This window comes from Marmota flaviventris, chromosome 3 (genome assembly GCF_047511675.1).
Source record: "Marmota flaviventris isolate mMarFla1 chromosome 3, mMarFla1.hap1, whole genome shotgun sequence".
Classification (NCBI taxonomy): Eukaryota; Metazoa; Chordata; class Mammalia; order Rodentia; family Sciuridae; genus Marmota; species Marmota flaviventris.
Window position 1 is genome coordinate 32,319,638 of NC_092500.1, and position 16,211 is coordinate 32,335,848.

Genomic DNA, 16,211 nt, shown 5'->3' on the forward strand with positions numbered 1-16,211 from the left:
ATTTTACTTTCCCAGCCACTATCCGTTATTACTTTGCATTTACACAGCAGCTTTTCTCTAAGGAGACTAAAGTACTGTAGTTTAATTGTCCAAAAGAAATGGTGTCAGGGTAGAGAAGAGGGAGGTAGAAAAATGTGTTTCCTGATTGTCTTAGGGAATTGGGAGATACTTAATTCTAATTCTGGCTTTAAGCCCAGACAGTGAGGCTGTGTCTACACAAGTGAGGTTGTGTGTGAAATTTCTAAATTTTGCTTCCATGAGTACACGTAAATGGGTTCCCATTTTATGAAATTCACATTTTTCTATCTAAGCCAATGTTTCTCAACCTGAGGCAATTTTCTTCTTCTCTTCGTCCTCTACCACCTCTACCACCCTAGGGCAATATGGCACCATCCAGAGAAATTGCTTTGGGAGAGAAAATTTACATTACTGTTATTTTGTACATAGAGGCCAAGAAAGATGCCCCAATTCTTACAATGTATAGATGAGCCCCTTAAACAAAAGAACTATGAAGCCCCAAATATCAGTAGTACTGAGGTTGAAAAAATAATCTAAGTCTTAGTATTGGATTTCTCTGGTATTTACAGAAAATGTCTAATGCATGATAGTATTGATAGATGCCACATGCAATTCTGATTATAGTGAAACCTCATTTATAATATAAAGAATTCTCAGACATGGTATAACATGCACCTTTAATTCTGGAAGCTAATGTAATAAGAAGTTATTTTCAGATATAAAATTAGTCTTGATCCTAGATTCCTAAAGATCCGTGGACCTAAAGTAATGAACTCTTTTCTAATTCCCATTTTATCTGGAGTTTCTGAAATCCTCTCTTCCTTTTTCTCGAGTCAAGAAAGTTTCAAACTGATTTTCCCAGAGCTAATCCATGCAGATGCTAAGAGGACTTTTTTTTTTTTTTTGCAATGAACAAGATTGAATCTAATTTTTCTTTCTTCCTCCAACTCCAGAAAATTTCAATGTCTTCCTTAGTAGGTACAAATATAGAAATGTACTAAAACTGAAGCCGATCTAGGAAGGAACATCAGCCACAGACCTGCATGTGAAATAATCATTCAACTATAGAATTTCTTTTTTTTTAGTATAAAATTTCTTTTTTTTTAGTTTTTATGATCTTGAAATGGACAAGATCATAAAATATTACATATGATTTTAACACAACTACCTCAATATTTCAATACTTGTTTGCTAAACAAATCACATAACACAAAATGTTAAATAATTCTATTAATATTTGACTAAGACATCTAAATAAATTAATGAAAATTCAAATTGTCTCGTAAGGTATGTTTAACCTTATTTATTAATACTATGTAAAGATGATCATGGTTAATAAAACTTAAGCATTTACAGAATACTATTTATGTCCAATATTGACATATTAAATCAAAGCATACCAGAGAACTCAATATTTATAAAGAATTATAAAGAAGCTTATAAAGAAGCTTTATTTAGCTTGCTGTGGTGGCACATGCCTATAATTTCAGCGACTCAGAATGCTAAGGCAGGAGGATTGCAAGGACTCAGAATGCTAAGGCAGGAGGATTGCAAGTTCAAAGCCAGCCTCAGAGATTTAGCAAGGCTCTGAACTACTTATCAAGACCTTATCTCAAAAGTTAGAAAAAAAAAAAAAAGGTGGAGGGGAGCTGGGGATGTGGCTTGGCAGTTAACTGCCCCTGGATTCAATCCTTAATATCAAAAAAGAAAACAAAAACAGCTTTATTTTTCACTCTATTAACAAATGCTGTAGTAATCAAGTAGAATATTAAGGCCATAGATCAAGTTTCATATACAGGGACTATTACTGTTCACTTAGTTAGAAAATTCATTTTCATGCTGTGTCTTAGGAGGCTGAGGGTACCTTACAGACACGAAATAGGTAAATAAAAAAAACTGCTTTTTTCCTCATCAGGTTTCATTTTTTTATTGGAATGAGATTTGGGGGTGGAGTACCGAATTTGTTAGGGGTTAACATATTTACGCTTTATCAAGATTAAAAAATTCTTGAAGAACAAAATGAGGCATATAATTTTACTCTATAGCACAAATCTTTTCTAAACTAAAAATAATGCTTTAAACAAAAATTTTGAGATACATCAACTACAAATAAATTTCAAACAAAATGTAGTGATCAAAATATTTAACTGTCCTTTATCAAGCTTCAACCAATACATTCAGTTTTCACTGTCTGAGCAAATCAATTTTAGTTTCTTCATAGTCCTCCATCTGTCTTTTAACATGACACTTGTTACGTTGTTGGATTTATAATGTGATAGTCTTTTAGGCCAGTTTCCCTCTCCATACTTCCTCACACCAGATCTCAAATTCTTGTCTTCTTCCCAAAGCCATGCCTGTCTTTTCCTAGGTCGCTGTTTTTTAGGAGTTATGGGTTGATTTTTTGAAACATATACTCTCTTGCTTTCAGTGACTCTTCTGTTTTCTTTTTTTTTTTTTTCTTTCCACTTTGAAGAGTTCCTACTCGCTCCTCTTTCTCATTAAAGTCTTGCTGCCAGCTTCCATGTTTCAATTTGGATATGAAGAGACTCTTGTGAGACCTTTTTACTTTATCCAAATTGACTTCAGTTTCCATTTCAATATCATTACCATTAAGTTCATCTTGAGAAGTTATTTTTCTCGATTTTTCACTTTCCACTACTTTTGCTGCTGCCTTCATTAGAAAAGTTGATGATTTTTCGTTAAGCACACGATTCACATGACTCTTAATTTTCTTCATCATGTGGTTGTAGCTGCAGTGTTGAAAAAAAGAATGGAATGTATCTTTCTGAGAGATTATCCTAAGCAATTTCCTTTCTAAAGGCGTGTGAGAATTTGCGTCACCAAATATTCTTTCAAAGACTTCTTCTGCTTCCTTAAAACTGCCATTTTCTATACAAACAGCTATAGCCTCAATTTTAATTAAATTCTCTATTTCTTCATGAAGTTTGTCATGTTCTTTTTCAATTGAAGCCCAAATCATCAGGGCTGATTGCAAGGGTGTAATTGGCTCATCATTTTCAAACTGTGCATCAAGGGATTTTCCTGCTGCAATTCTTGTCAAAAACTGACCTATGTATGTAGTTTTTAATTGATAAGTTGTAATACTGGATGATCCATGAATTATGGCTTCGGCGCTGTCGCGGGTCTGGTGGAAGTCCTCCGAGGGGCGGTTGCAGAAGGCGCGGCAAAGAGAGAGGCAGAGGAAATGGAGCATCCAGCCAGCAGCCACTGCCTGGGCCTCCTCCACCAGGCCCGCATCCTCCCCTTCTTCTTCCTCCTCCTCCGCCTCCCCCTCCTCTTCCTCAGAGACCCCCAACTGCATCTGACACTTGATCAGTTCCAGGCACTCAAACTCTTCTAGGTCCTCTCTGGCCCTCTCCATCACCTCCTGCTGGGAGGACTCTGCGTCCTCCTGGTCTGCAGGGCCCCGCGGGTTCGGGACCCATAGAGTTTCTTATTCAGTTTTATGTTTGCCTCCGATTTACTGACCAATCAATCACAAGACTGAGAGGGCCTTACATCTTTTATCACTCTAACTACAGCATAATACAATATGATACAATAATTCCATAAAGCACAATTTACATTTATCTTGCTCTGTCCTTAACTCGCTAAGGTGGCATTCCAGTTTCCAAATTTCCCTCTTTATCAGATTGATTACCATATAATTTATAAGCAAAATGGGAAATTTGGGGGAGTGAAATGGGGCACATGAATAAGTATTCTGTCAATCATCAGGTATAAATCAGAACTGTCTCCAGAAAAGGGTGACATTGGTTATGCCAACTATAGATGCTTCAAGTAATTTATCATTGGCATCTGTGATTTTATTCATCTTTCTCTGTTTGAGATCACATCTGTTAATATCAGAGATTCCTGAGCTCTCATGGGCCCCTGTGCTAAGAATAATTTGCACTCCTATTGGATATCACTAGAGAACATACCAGGTACTCACTTTTTAACAAAGTTATTATAGTTTGCTCTATCACTTCTGAGTAACCACCGATTCTCCTATATACTGGGCACTGCCACCACATTGCAGATTCTCTGCATTCTTTCATGGAGCTAAATCTATACAATCCAGTATTACAAATGAAGAGAAAAGTGCCTGTTTCCTGTTGCTTCTAACACTTGGTACAGAAAACATTTTATTTTTGCCCCATTGCTTTCGGATTTTTTTTTCTCCATTAAGCGTACCATACTGTGCAACCCTAAGTTCATGGTGGCTAGTCTGATAGATAATTCTGATTAATATATCACATACTTCCCTTACAAAGACCAAGATTTTGGTTTTTTACTGAATAAGTTTATGGTCCATCAGTCCTCTCTTACAATGTGTTTTCCCCCAAGAGACTCCTTAGATCCTATGTAAGTAGGATTCCTGTGTTCTCAAACTACCAGTCTGTGAACATGTCCAGACAGGTCGATACCCTATAGAGTTTTACACAGTTCAGAATCAACCTAGGAGTTATTATTATATTAGGGCCTGAAAAATAAAATATATCATTTTATAAGTAAAAGCGAAAACAAAAACTTGCCAGCAATGTCTTACCATCCATAAGTTAAACAACAGTTTCCAAATGTGTCTGATTTTTATTTTTCTATGTACTGAGATCTTACTCATGTGCATATTTCTCCAGTGACCTTTTCTTTTATGCAAAGTTCCTAGGAGAATAAAAATTAAAGCTTTACATTCATTTGGTTATTTCAAATTGCCAGGTGTTATGGACTGAACTGTGTAACCTGAAATTCATAGGTTGAAGCCCTAGTGCTCAGTGTTACCATATTTGGAGAAAAGGTCTTTAAGAAGGTCATCAAAGTTAAGTGAAGTCATAAGGGTGGAACTCTAATCCAATAAGATGACTGTCTTTATAAGAAGACAATAAGAGGAGTGAAAGGAGTGAGTACATACAGAGAGACAGCCAAGGCAGGACACAGGGAGAGTCTACTGCAATCCAGTGAAGGAGACCTTACCAGACACCTATCTGCAGGCACCTTGATCTTGAACTTCTCAGTCTCCAAAAGTGCAAGCACATAAGTTTCAGTTCTTTAAGTCCTCCAGTGCACCAGCCCCAACATCATGCCATGGCAAGCATCTACTGCTCTTGTTTTCTTCTAATCCTAGGGAAAGGACATAGCCTATTTTCCCTATAATATCACCTATCACAAGATCATAATGATGTGATGACCAATTAGTTTTTCAAAGAAGAATGCTTTCTTGAATGTAAATGACTCCTTGACACACCATCCCCATAATTTTTTTTTTTTTTGCCATGGCTTTGAAATATTAAGTTAACTCAATAATTGGAGTATATCATGCATTTTTCATAAGTATAGAATTATTTATCTGATACATTCATCTAAATTGGCTTGCTCAATCAACCTTATATATACTTTATTACATGTAAGGATTTTAAAATGGCTTTAGACAATTAACATTTTGGCAATACTATTGGCTTCTAATAGAAATGTCTCCAATGACTTAATGATACCTGGCCCACTGCTTAAATTTCTAATTACATATTCTTTGGAGTATAAATGTAGATCAGTGCTTAAAATCTAATTTATTCATCTAATTATTTCTTTTTAAAAGGGATACTCTATTGGGAAGCTACATAGCATATGCATTAGGTCTCCATTATCTTCATCCAGGTACAGCATTTCTCAGTAATGAGTGAATTAAGCTTAAGCATTTGGACTGAAGCACTATCTTGCTATGAGATAAGGCCAAATTCACTTCCCTGTGAGAACAAAGAGGGTGAGGACTATTGTAAAATTCTTGAAGAGCAGAACAAATTCCCTTTTTCATGCAGGGTGTAAAAGAGCAAAAAAGAGACTAAAGTAGAAGCCAAAAAAAAAAAAAAAAGAAAGAAAAAGAAAAATAATCTTAGTGCAATGCCTATAGCAACCAATGAAGCAGGGTTGCTAATGAGCTCCTTAGAGGTGGCACAACTGAAGCATATTAAAAATCAAGTGAGTATCAAACTAATCTTATGTCTGTGTCGAAAATTTTATTAAACCTTTTCTGACAGGATGTGACAAATGTGCCTCTATTTATGGTTACATAGACTACAACTTCCACAAGCTTGGGCATCAGAAAGAGTAATGGAGTAGGAGATTTTTACAACAATCATACTAATAGCTAACATTAATTAAATGCCATCTAGATGCCAGGTACTGTACTAGGCATGTTATGGTATCATTTTATAAAACACTTTCACCATTCCTAGGAAGACGAAATTACAATTCATCTTTTTAAAAATATAAAGCAAGGCAAAAAGGGAAGTGAGTTGCTCTTAGGTATACTTACGGGGAGAAGTCGGGATTTGAACTTGCAAATATTTGAAGTCCTTTCTGATTAGGAAATTAGTTCAATCAGTAAATACACACTGAGTGGCCACTTTTTTGAGGCTATAGTTGTTCATTTGTGGACAAGTTAAAGACCTTTCTTCCAAAAAGCAAATTTCTAAAGCAAAACTTAATTTTCCAGGACTGGATAAATTATATTTTAAGGAGGAAGAGAGTTTGTGATCCTCCCTGAGTTATAAGAAACTTGAGGAATTATCTGCATCTGAAAACACATATATCGTACGTTCCATCTTTCCAAAATATGATATTGAAATACTAAGAAGTTATTTATCAGTAGTTACTCCTTAGCTATTAATATCATACTTGATTTATTAAACTTTTAGACTGTAGAGCTTGCCCTCTCACAAGGAACTGACAACAGGGAGCACAACACTGTTAAAAGTGACAGTATGAAATCTATTCATGTCATATAAGGTCCTTTATAATCTAGCATCTGTCTTATTCTCTGACCTTTTTTTCTGCTCATTGTCTTATAGATAAACTTTTATTCCTGCAGAACTCAACTGCTTGGAGCTCCTTAAATGCCACAATTTTTATTGTTTCATGCTTACTTAATTTCCTCCCTTGGTCCTGAGCAGGCAGACCCCACACATCAGCCTGGATGCATCTCTAGCCTGACATCCAGTTTTACCTCTAGTAGAACACCTTCTCTGATCCTTATACCTACTTCATGCCCTCGCTGTCCAATGTCTTCAATCATGTTCCTGTACTGCTCTGTTCACACTTCTACCATAACTGGATACTGGTATCACTTACTGTTATCTCCCCTTCACCTATGAGTTCTTTAAGTTTAGCTGTGACCACAATAATACTGCATAACAAATTATCTGAAAATGCAGTAGCCTGCAATAATATTTTTGTGCTCAGAGTTTCAAAGTAGTTGTGTTTCAGTTTATTCATGAAAGTCTTAGCTGATGCAAGCATTAATCTAGGTGTAAACTCTGAACTTGAGGCTATTGCTTGTGTGTTGTATTCAGTTCTTCTACATATGTGTTATTTGGGGATTACGTCTAAAAGGGCAGTGACTACTTGGGTTATGTTCTTCTCATGGGGACTACCAGAGGGTAAAAATCAAATATAACCATACAAGAATATTTAACAACAACAACAACTCCTAGTGGAGTGACATAGGCAGGAAGTACTGAGTTCTAGCAAATGTTGGACAAGCCACTCATCAAGTTGAAGTGTACTCCACCCAATGCAGATGATGTAGGAAGGATTGTGGAGACTTTCTGAATAATAATCTGAAGTGTCAGTTTTTCCCTCTTGTTCACAAATAATCAATGTCCTCCTATGTGTACAACCCAGCATGTTATTATGGCATTAGGCTTTCTGTCCAGGATCCATGGTCTAAATGTGGTTCCACTTGTTCCTGAAAAACTAAAATGACAAGTCATCTTTCCCAAAATAACTTGGAAGATTGACTAAGACTGAGGTCATCACAGCAGACACTTTCTTTCAGAAAGAATAGATATGCCAGATGTAGGAGTTACTGGTTCAAAACATTTGTGAAGTTCTTCTGGGCAAATGTCACAGCTACATCCCTTTACCCTGAAAGTGGGGTTATTGATTGAATAAGCCAGTTTTGTGGGCATAGTGCCCAGTTCATTGTTCATAACAGATTATTGCTCTGGTCTCTGGAAAGGCCTGGCCTATGAATACCCTTGGACACTTTTGAACAGGATGCTTGTTCCATATGGTGGGTGTACCATATAAAGGTTCTCAAGATAAATAATCATCATGTATTCTTATTGGCACAGCATTCAAAAAACTATCAACACCATAAATTTTAATATTCTCTTATCATCTAATCCATTAATTTCATTTCTAAGTACGTGACAAAGAGAGTTGATACCACCAAATCACATATACAGAAATAATGAGCAATTTAATTAATATTACCCAAACAAAAGACCAACTCCAAAGTCCTAGAATAGAATCATAAATTTTTAAAAATCATGGCATGTTAATATAATGAAATACTATTTTGCAATTAAAAATAAGTACGGATACATATAATAGTATTAAATAATATATAACTTTATATAAAAAAACAATATATATATATAATAATTACTGACATAGCAATATTAGAAGAATATAAAATTCATTATAGAAGGAAATCAGACAAAAAAGAGTAATATTGTATAATTGTATAATTTTATTTATTTATTTTGGTACTGGGGATTGAACCCAGGGATATGCTACCACTAAGCTACATCCTCAATCCATTTTTTTTTTCTGAGCCAGGGTCTCACTATGTTTACCAGACTGTCCTCAATCTTGTGCTGTTCCTACCTCAGCCTCCAGAGTTGCTGGTATTAGAGGCATGCACCACTGCACCCAACTGTAGAATCTTATCATTTATATCACCTAATGTACAAGCCTCCAAGATATATAACAGTCTGGGAATGATATATAAATGTGGATAAGATATATAATTGTTTTCAGTATGAAGGAGAATGATGAAGAGTTTAATTAATCTATTCTCCCACTGACAGTTCAAAAAATGTTCCATTATTTGGCATTCAACCAAAAATAATTATGAAAATTTATAAGCTCTTGTTTATATGGAAAAGATAAAATATTTTTCTGTTGTGATTTTGAATTAGATGATGTAACTTACTTTTAATATTGTGTAATTATAATCTATCAAATTTTTAATTAAAACATTTAAATAGATAATTATATGTGGGAATAGTGCCCAGTTCATTGTTCATATTTGCTATGTGCAATTTTATGTTTTATAGTACATGTAAACTATGAAATGACAAAAATCTAGCTAATTAACATGCCCATCACTTCACATGGTCATCATTTTTTATACATATTCTCTTAGAATTCATCATAAATATATTTTTAAACAAAGTCATCATTTTGTAAAAAATGTTCTCTTGAACTTGTTCCACCACATGACCAAAATTATGTTTTTTGACCAAAATATTTTCTGATCCTACTCCATCTATTCCTTTTTCATAATTAAATGTTGAATTTTACAATAATGTTTTCAGTATGTATTAGATAAATTAAATTGATTTGCTTATTTTAATCCATTAAGTAGCGAAGTACATTTATTGATTCTCTAATGTTAGACCACAGTTGTATTTCTGGGATAAGTCCATACTCATCAGAAAACATTTTGCATAATATTATTACTATTATTACTTCTTAATATATCTTGTTTAGACATTTTTTTATTGTACTCACAAGGACGATTAACTTTTATAAGTTTTTTGTCATTTTAGACTTTTTAAAAACAGTGTTAGGTTAACAGTGATAATGAACAGAAAATACATAAAGTTCACGCCCCTCCACACACACACATACGGATATCCTTCACTACCATTAGCCTTCTACTTCAAAATGGTTCCTTTATTACAGAGAATGAACCCAAAGTTCATAGTTTATATTAGGGTTTACTCTTGTTTTTTTTTTTTTTTTGCTTTTTTATTAATTTTTAAAATTTATATATGAGAGCAGAATGCATTACAAATCTTATTACACATATAGAGCACAATTTTTCATATCTATGCCCTATCTAGAGTTCATGGATTTCACCCATGCTCCTGCTCCCTACACCACCATGAACCAGCCTCCTTATATCAGAGAAAACATTCAGCATTTGTTTCTTTGGGATTGGCTAACTTTACTTAGCATCAGCTTCTCTAACTCCATCCATTTACCTGCAAATGCCATGATTTTATTCTCTTGCTGAGTAATATTTCGTTGTGTATATATGCCACATTTTATTTTTATCCATTCATCTATTGAGTTTACTCTTGATGTTGTATTTTAGGAGTGTTTTGGTTTTGTACTGGGGATTGAGCTCAGGGGCAATTGGCCACTGACCATATACCCAGCCCTATTTTGTATTTTATTTAGAGATGGGTCTCACTGAGTTGCTTAGCACCTCAATTTTGCTGAGGCTGGCTGTGAATTCGTGATCGTCCTGCCTCAGCTTCCCAAGCTGCTGCGATCTGCTTCCCAAGATGTGCCATTGCGCACATCTAAGAGTTTTGACAAATGTATAATGACACGTATCCAGGTGCATCATAGTATCATATAGAATTCTTTCACTGTTCTAAAATTACCGGTGCTTAGCTATTCATTCCTTCCTCCCCTACACCGTTGGCAACCATTGATCTTTTCATTGTCTCTATACTCTTTTCTCTTTCAAAGTGTCCTACACTAGAATCACACAACATGCACCCATTTAGGATCAGCTTGTTTCACTTAGTAATATGCATTTAAATTTCCTCCATGTCTTTCATTGCTTGATGGCTCATTTCCTTTTAGTGCTGAATAATATTCCATTGTATGAATGCACCACAATTTATTTCTCTGTTGAAGGTCATCTTGGTTGCTTCAAGATTGGGCAACTACTAATGCCACTGCCATAAACATTCATGTATTTTTCTGTGGACATGAATTTTCAACAAATTTGGTAAATACCAAGAAGCATGATTGCTAGATATTACGGTAAGGGTATGTTCAGTTTTGTAAGAAAGTGCTAAACTACCTTCCAAAGAAGGTATACCATTTTGCATCCCTACTATCAAAAAAGAAAATTTCTTCTTATTGCACAACCTAATGTGTATTCGATGTTATCCATGTTTTGGATTTTAGGATTTTAACAGGTGTGTTGTACAATTCTCTGTTGTTTTAATTTGCCTGTGAGCTGTTGGCTTTTATATGTTTTGTTTATCATGCAGTCCTCATCTGATTTTTGGAGTAACAAATATGTATATTTCACAAAGCAATTTGAGGTATTTCTTGTTTTTTGTTCTTGGAAATAGTTTGCAAAAATTATTTTAATTATTTTAGGTATTCTTTTCTAAAAAAATTTATTGTATATTTAAAACACAAGCTAAGTATATTTGTTTCATACTGGAAATTTAATTGATGTTCATTAATATTGATTACCAAGATAGTTGTGCATATCTGTCCCAACATTCCATGCTTTCAATTTTAAAGTCATTTTACTTTTTTTGTGACTTCTGTTTAGTGTTCATTTTGTGTGACTTAGGAACAATGTTTACATTTGTAAATAAATAGAAAATACTCAAAGAGCAGTCAAGTTTTGTGACATGAGAAACTGAGACAAAGTGAAATTTTAAAGGTCAAAACAGGGAAAGAAAAGTGGACTTCAAGGGGCTGGGGATGTGGCTCAAGCGGTAGCGCGCTCACCTGGCATGCGTTTGGCCTGGGTTCGATCCTCAGCACCACATACAAACAAAGATGTTGTGTCTGCCGAAAACTAAAAAATAAATATTAAAAAAACTCTCTCTCTCTCTTTCTCTCTCTCTCTCTCTCTCTCTCTCTCCCTCTTAAAAAAAAAAAAAAGTGGACTTCAAGTGCCCTGGAATGTAGATACAGTAAAATATGGAAAATTTGATATCAAAATACTGTGTTTACTACTTAATGGCCTTATAGTTGCTCTAAAAGAATAAAGTTCTTGTTAATATTATAATACTAAACGCTCATCACTATATCTGCAACCCTAGAATATTTAATATAATTAAAATAGAATATTTCATCATAGCAGAATGAAAGGAGGATGCAGCCAATGTTTCCAAGGGCTCATTGTTGATATCAGTATTTGGCACTGCCTATCCACATGAAAAGACATTTTCTAACATGAAACATGTAGTCTCATTATAGTCTCATTATGGATTTCATTTGCAATAATTCTGATGTTGGAGAACACTAACTTTGAAAAATAATTAAGCAAAAATGTTTATCATTTTCATCTTTAGAGCTGTATTATACAAAAACTAATCATTAGTATGGTTTGAATTTTATTAATTAATAAATTTATAGAAATATGTTATTTCTGTTTTTAGGCTTTATTTTACCTCTTGAGCTTGCAAAGCCTTAAGGATTTACTGTCTGAACCTTTACTGAAAAAGTTTGCTAATACTTGTTTAAATTACATTAAAAAATTTAACCCTTCTCTAAAATTACAGTTTTATACTGTCATATCCACGTGTTTTAAGTCTACAGTTATTTTTAACAAAATGATTAGGTATGATTTTATTAGTGATTTAAATTTTGAAAACATTTATATCAGATATATTATACCCATACATTTTCCAGTGTCTTTGCTACCATACCATTCCTTCTAATGCTGAAAAATCTTCCATGCTGAATCCTACTTTTGCTGGAAGTGTATCTTTTAAAATTCCCCATTCTCTATTCCTTTGCCAACATTTCTTTTCTCTAGAATTTCTAAAATTAGTCATTCTAATTGGTGTGAGGTGACAGTTTATGGTGATTTTAATTGCATTCTCCTGATGATTAGTGGTGTTGAGCACCTTGTCACATACCTGATGATCTCTTTATGTTTTCTTTAGGAAAATATATTAAAAAAAATGTTCGTTCAAGGCCTTTGACCATTTTTAAAATTGGATTATTTGTTTTTCACTTTATGGAGTTGTATGTATTCTTTTTTAATTATAGATATTGGCCCATTATCAGATATGTGGTTTGAAACTACCTTTTCCCAATCCGTGAGTTGATCTTTAATGTGTTGATTGTTTCCATTCCAGTTGAGAATCTTTTTAGTTTCATATAGTCCTATAGTGCTCTCTCCCCCACACCCTTTTTTTTTTTTTGGAGTGGGGGTGAGCTTGTAGTGTAATATCCAAGTAATCATTGGCAAGACAGATGTCAAGGAGATTTGTCCTTACGTTCTCTTTTAAGAGTTTCATGATTTCAGGAATATGTTTAGCTCTTTTATCCATGTTGAGCTGATTTTTGTGTCTGTGGTAAGTTAAGGATTGGATTTTGTCCTTTTGCATAATGAAATCAAGCTTTCCCAGATCCACTTATAAAAAAGACTATTCTTCACTATTGTGTGCTTTTAGTGTTTTTGTCAAAAAATAATTGGCAATATCCTCTATCCTGTTTCATTGATCTATAATTCTATTTTTATGCCAGTATCATGGTGTTTTGATTACTATAACTTTGTACTGTAATTTTAAATCAGAAAGTGTGATGCCAACAACTTTGCAGTTCTTTCTCAGTATTGCCATACAAATTTATGATAGTTTCTCCTATTTCTATGAAAGAGTCATTGGAATTTTGATAGGAATTCCATTAAATGTGTATATTGCTTTGAGTAGCTTTTAACTAAATTGATATTCTAATTTTAACAATATTAGTATTTCTAATCCATGAAGTAGATAATTACACTCTTGGTGGGCACGTAAATTGGTATAGCAATTATGGAAATAAACTCCTAAAGAAATTAAAACTAGAAAAATCATATGACTCAGCAATTACTCTTTTTGGTATAAACCCACAGGAGATGAAATTACCACCTTGTATAGACATCTGCACTCTCATATTCATTGCAGCATTATTCACAATAGCAAGATATGGAAATTAATTAAGTGTATGTTGATAGATGAATATGTAAACATTTGACACATATACATACAATAGAATTATTCAGCATTAAAAAAAGATCACATTATTTGCTATACTCTGGATGGGTCTGGAGAACATTATGCCTAGTGAAACAAACAAGAAATAGAAAAAAATGTACCATCTCAATTATTTGTGAAATATAAAAATAAAGAGAATAAAACAGGGCTGTGGTAGGGTGAAGAAAATTAGAGATATAGGTCAAAGGATACGAAGTAATAGCTATATAGTATAAAATCTAGAGATCTGCAAGGACCTAGGAATTAAACCAGAGACACTACGCCTATTAGAAGAAAAAGTAGGCCCAAATCTCCATCATGTAGTATTAGGCCCCCAACTTTCTTAATAAGACTCCTATAGCACAAGAACTCAAACCAAGAATCAAAAAAATGGGATGCATCCAAACTAAAAAGCTTCTTCTCAGCAAAAGAAACAATCAGTGAGGTGAATAGAGAGCCTAAAATTTGGGAACAAATCTTTACCACATATACATGAGATAGAGCACTAATCTCTAGGATATATAAAGAATTCAAAAATCTTAACACCAAAAAAAAAAAAAATAAACCAATCAATAAATGGGCCAAGAAATCGAAAATACAATTCTCAGAAGAAGATATGCAATCAATCAACAATTATATGAAAAAATGTTCAACATCTCTAAGCAATTAGAGAAATGAAAATCAAAACTACTCTGAAGATTTCATCTTACTCCAGTCAGAATGGCAGCTATTAAGAATACAAACATAGTAGATTGGGTAGAGAGAGGTGATGGGAGGGGAGGGATGGGGAGGGGGAGATAGGAAGGGCAGCAGAATACAATAGACACTAGTATTGCTGTTTGTATATACATGGCTGTATAATCAATGTGATCCTGCAATCTGTACACGTGGAAAAATGAGAATTCATACCCCATTTGAATCAAATGTATGATATGTCAAGATCATTGTTTTGTCATGAGCAACTAATAATAATAAGAAAAGAATACAAACAGCAATAAGTGTTGGCAAGGATGTGGGGGAAAAGGCACACTCATACATTGCTGGTAGGACTATAAATTGGTGCAGCCAATATGGAAAGCAATATGGAGAATTCTTGGAAAACTGGGAATAGAACCACCTTTTGACCCAGCAATTCCCACTCCTCAGTTTATACCCAAAGGACTTAAAAGCAACATATGCCACATAAAGGTTTATAGCAGCACAATTCATAATAACTAAACTGTGGAACCAAAATAGATGCCCTTCAGTAGATGAATGGATAAATAAAATGTGGTATATATACACAATGGAATATTACTCAGCATTAAAAGAGAATAAAATCATACCATTTGCAAGTAAATATATGAAGTCGGAGAATATAATGCTAAGTGAAGTTAGCCAATCCCAAAAAACAAATGCCAATCCCAAAAACAAATGCCAAATGTTTTCTCTGATTTAAGGATGCTGATTCATAATGTGGTTTGGGGAAAAGGGGAGGAGGGAAAGAGGACTTGGGGGGTAGGAAAGATGGTGGAATAAAAAGGACATCATTACCCTAAATATATATATGAAGATATGAATGGTGTGACTCTACTTTGTGTACAACTAGAGATATGAAAAATCGTGCTCTATATGTGTAATATGAATTGTAAAGCATTCTTCTGTCATATATAACAAAATAAATAAAAACAAAACAAAACAAAAAACAAACAAATTAACACTTCTACATTTAACTAGAACCTTTAAAGCTAGAGATGTATAACCAATTGCAAGTAATATAAAGTCTCACAAAAGCTTCAAATGCATCACAATTTTCTTCTACTAAGAAATTCAGAGTCTGGAAGAAGTTTGATTCCACTACCAAGAACAAAAACTGCTGGAAAGTAGACTTAACAAGGGAGGGATGTTTGTGTTACTTACTAGACTGCTTAGTACAATGTGTAGCATGTCGAAGTTTATTAATAGATAATTTTTAAGGAGAAAAAAGTATAGAGATCTAATGTACAACATGAAAACTGTTATTAATAAAATTGTATTTTATTGACAATATTTATCAAATAATTAGATTTTAAATGCTCTTGTCACTCATACAAAAGCAACCATGTGAATGATAGCTTTATTATATCTATATATTCTTTAACACTGTGTTGTAAATATTTACAATAATTTATTTTTTAAAAGTCTTTTAAGAAGGACTCAGTATTTTCCTGCCTTTATTTTTCCTTTATTCTTTAGACATAATTTTGCTGCTACATTTCAAGTTATTTTCACTCAGTATAACGAAATAGTTTCCTTCTGTCTTTGGGTTTCCATTGTGACTGCTTAAAATATTGCTATCAGTGCAATTTTCTATGATTCTCAAAAGGTTTCTAACCTTCAAAATACTAGGTATCTAGCTGGGCTCAGTGGGACATGACT

At 33.9% G+C, this 16,211-nt stretch overlaps 1 pseudogene; it reads right to left on the reverse strand.

Annotated features, from left to right (window-relative positions):
- Positions 1-2,195: 2,195 nt before the first annotated feature.
- On the reverse strand, positions 2,196-7,087 carry LOC114108219 (telomeric repeat-binding factor 1 pseudogene; annotated as a pseudogene).
- Between the last annotated feature and the right edge of the window lie 9,124 nt (positions 7,088-16,211).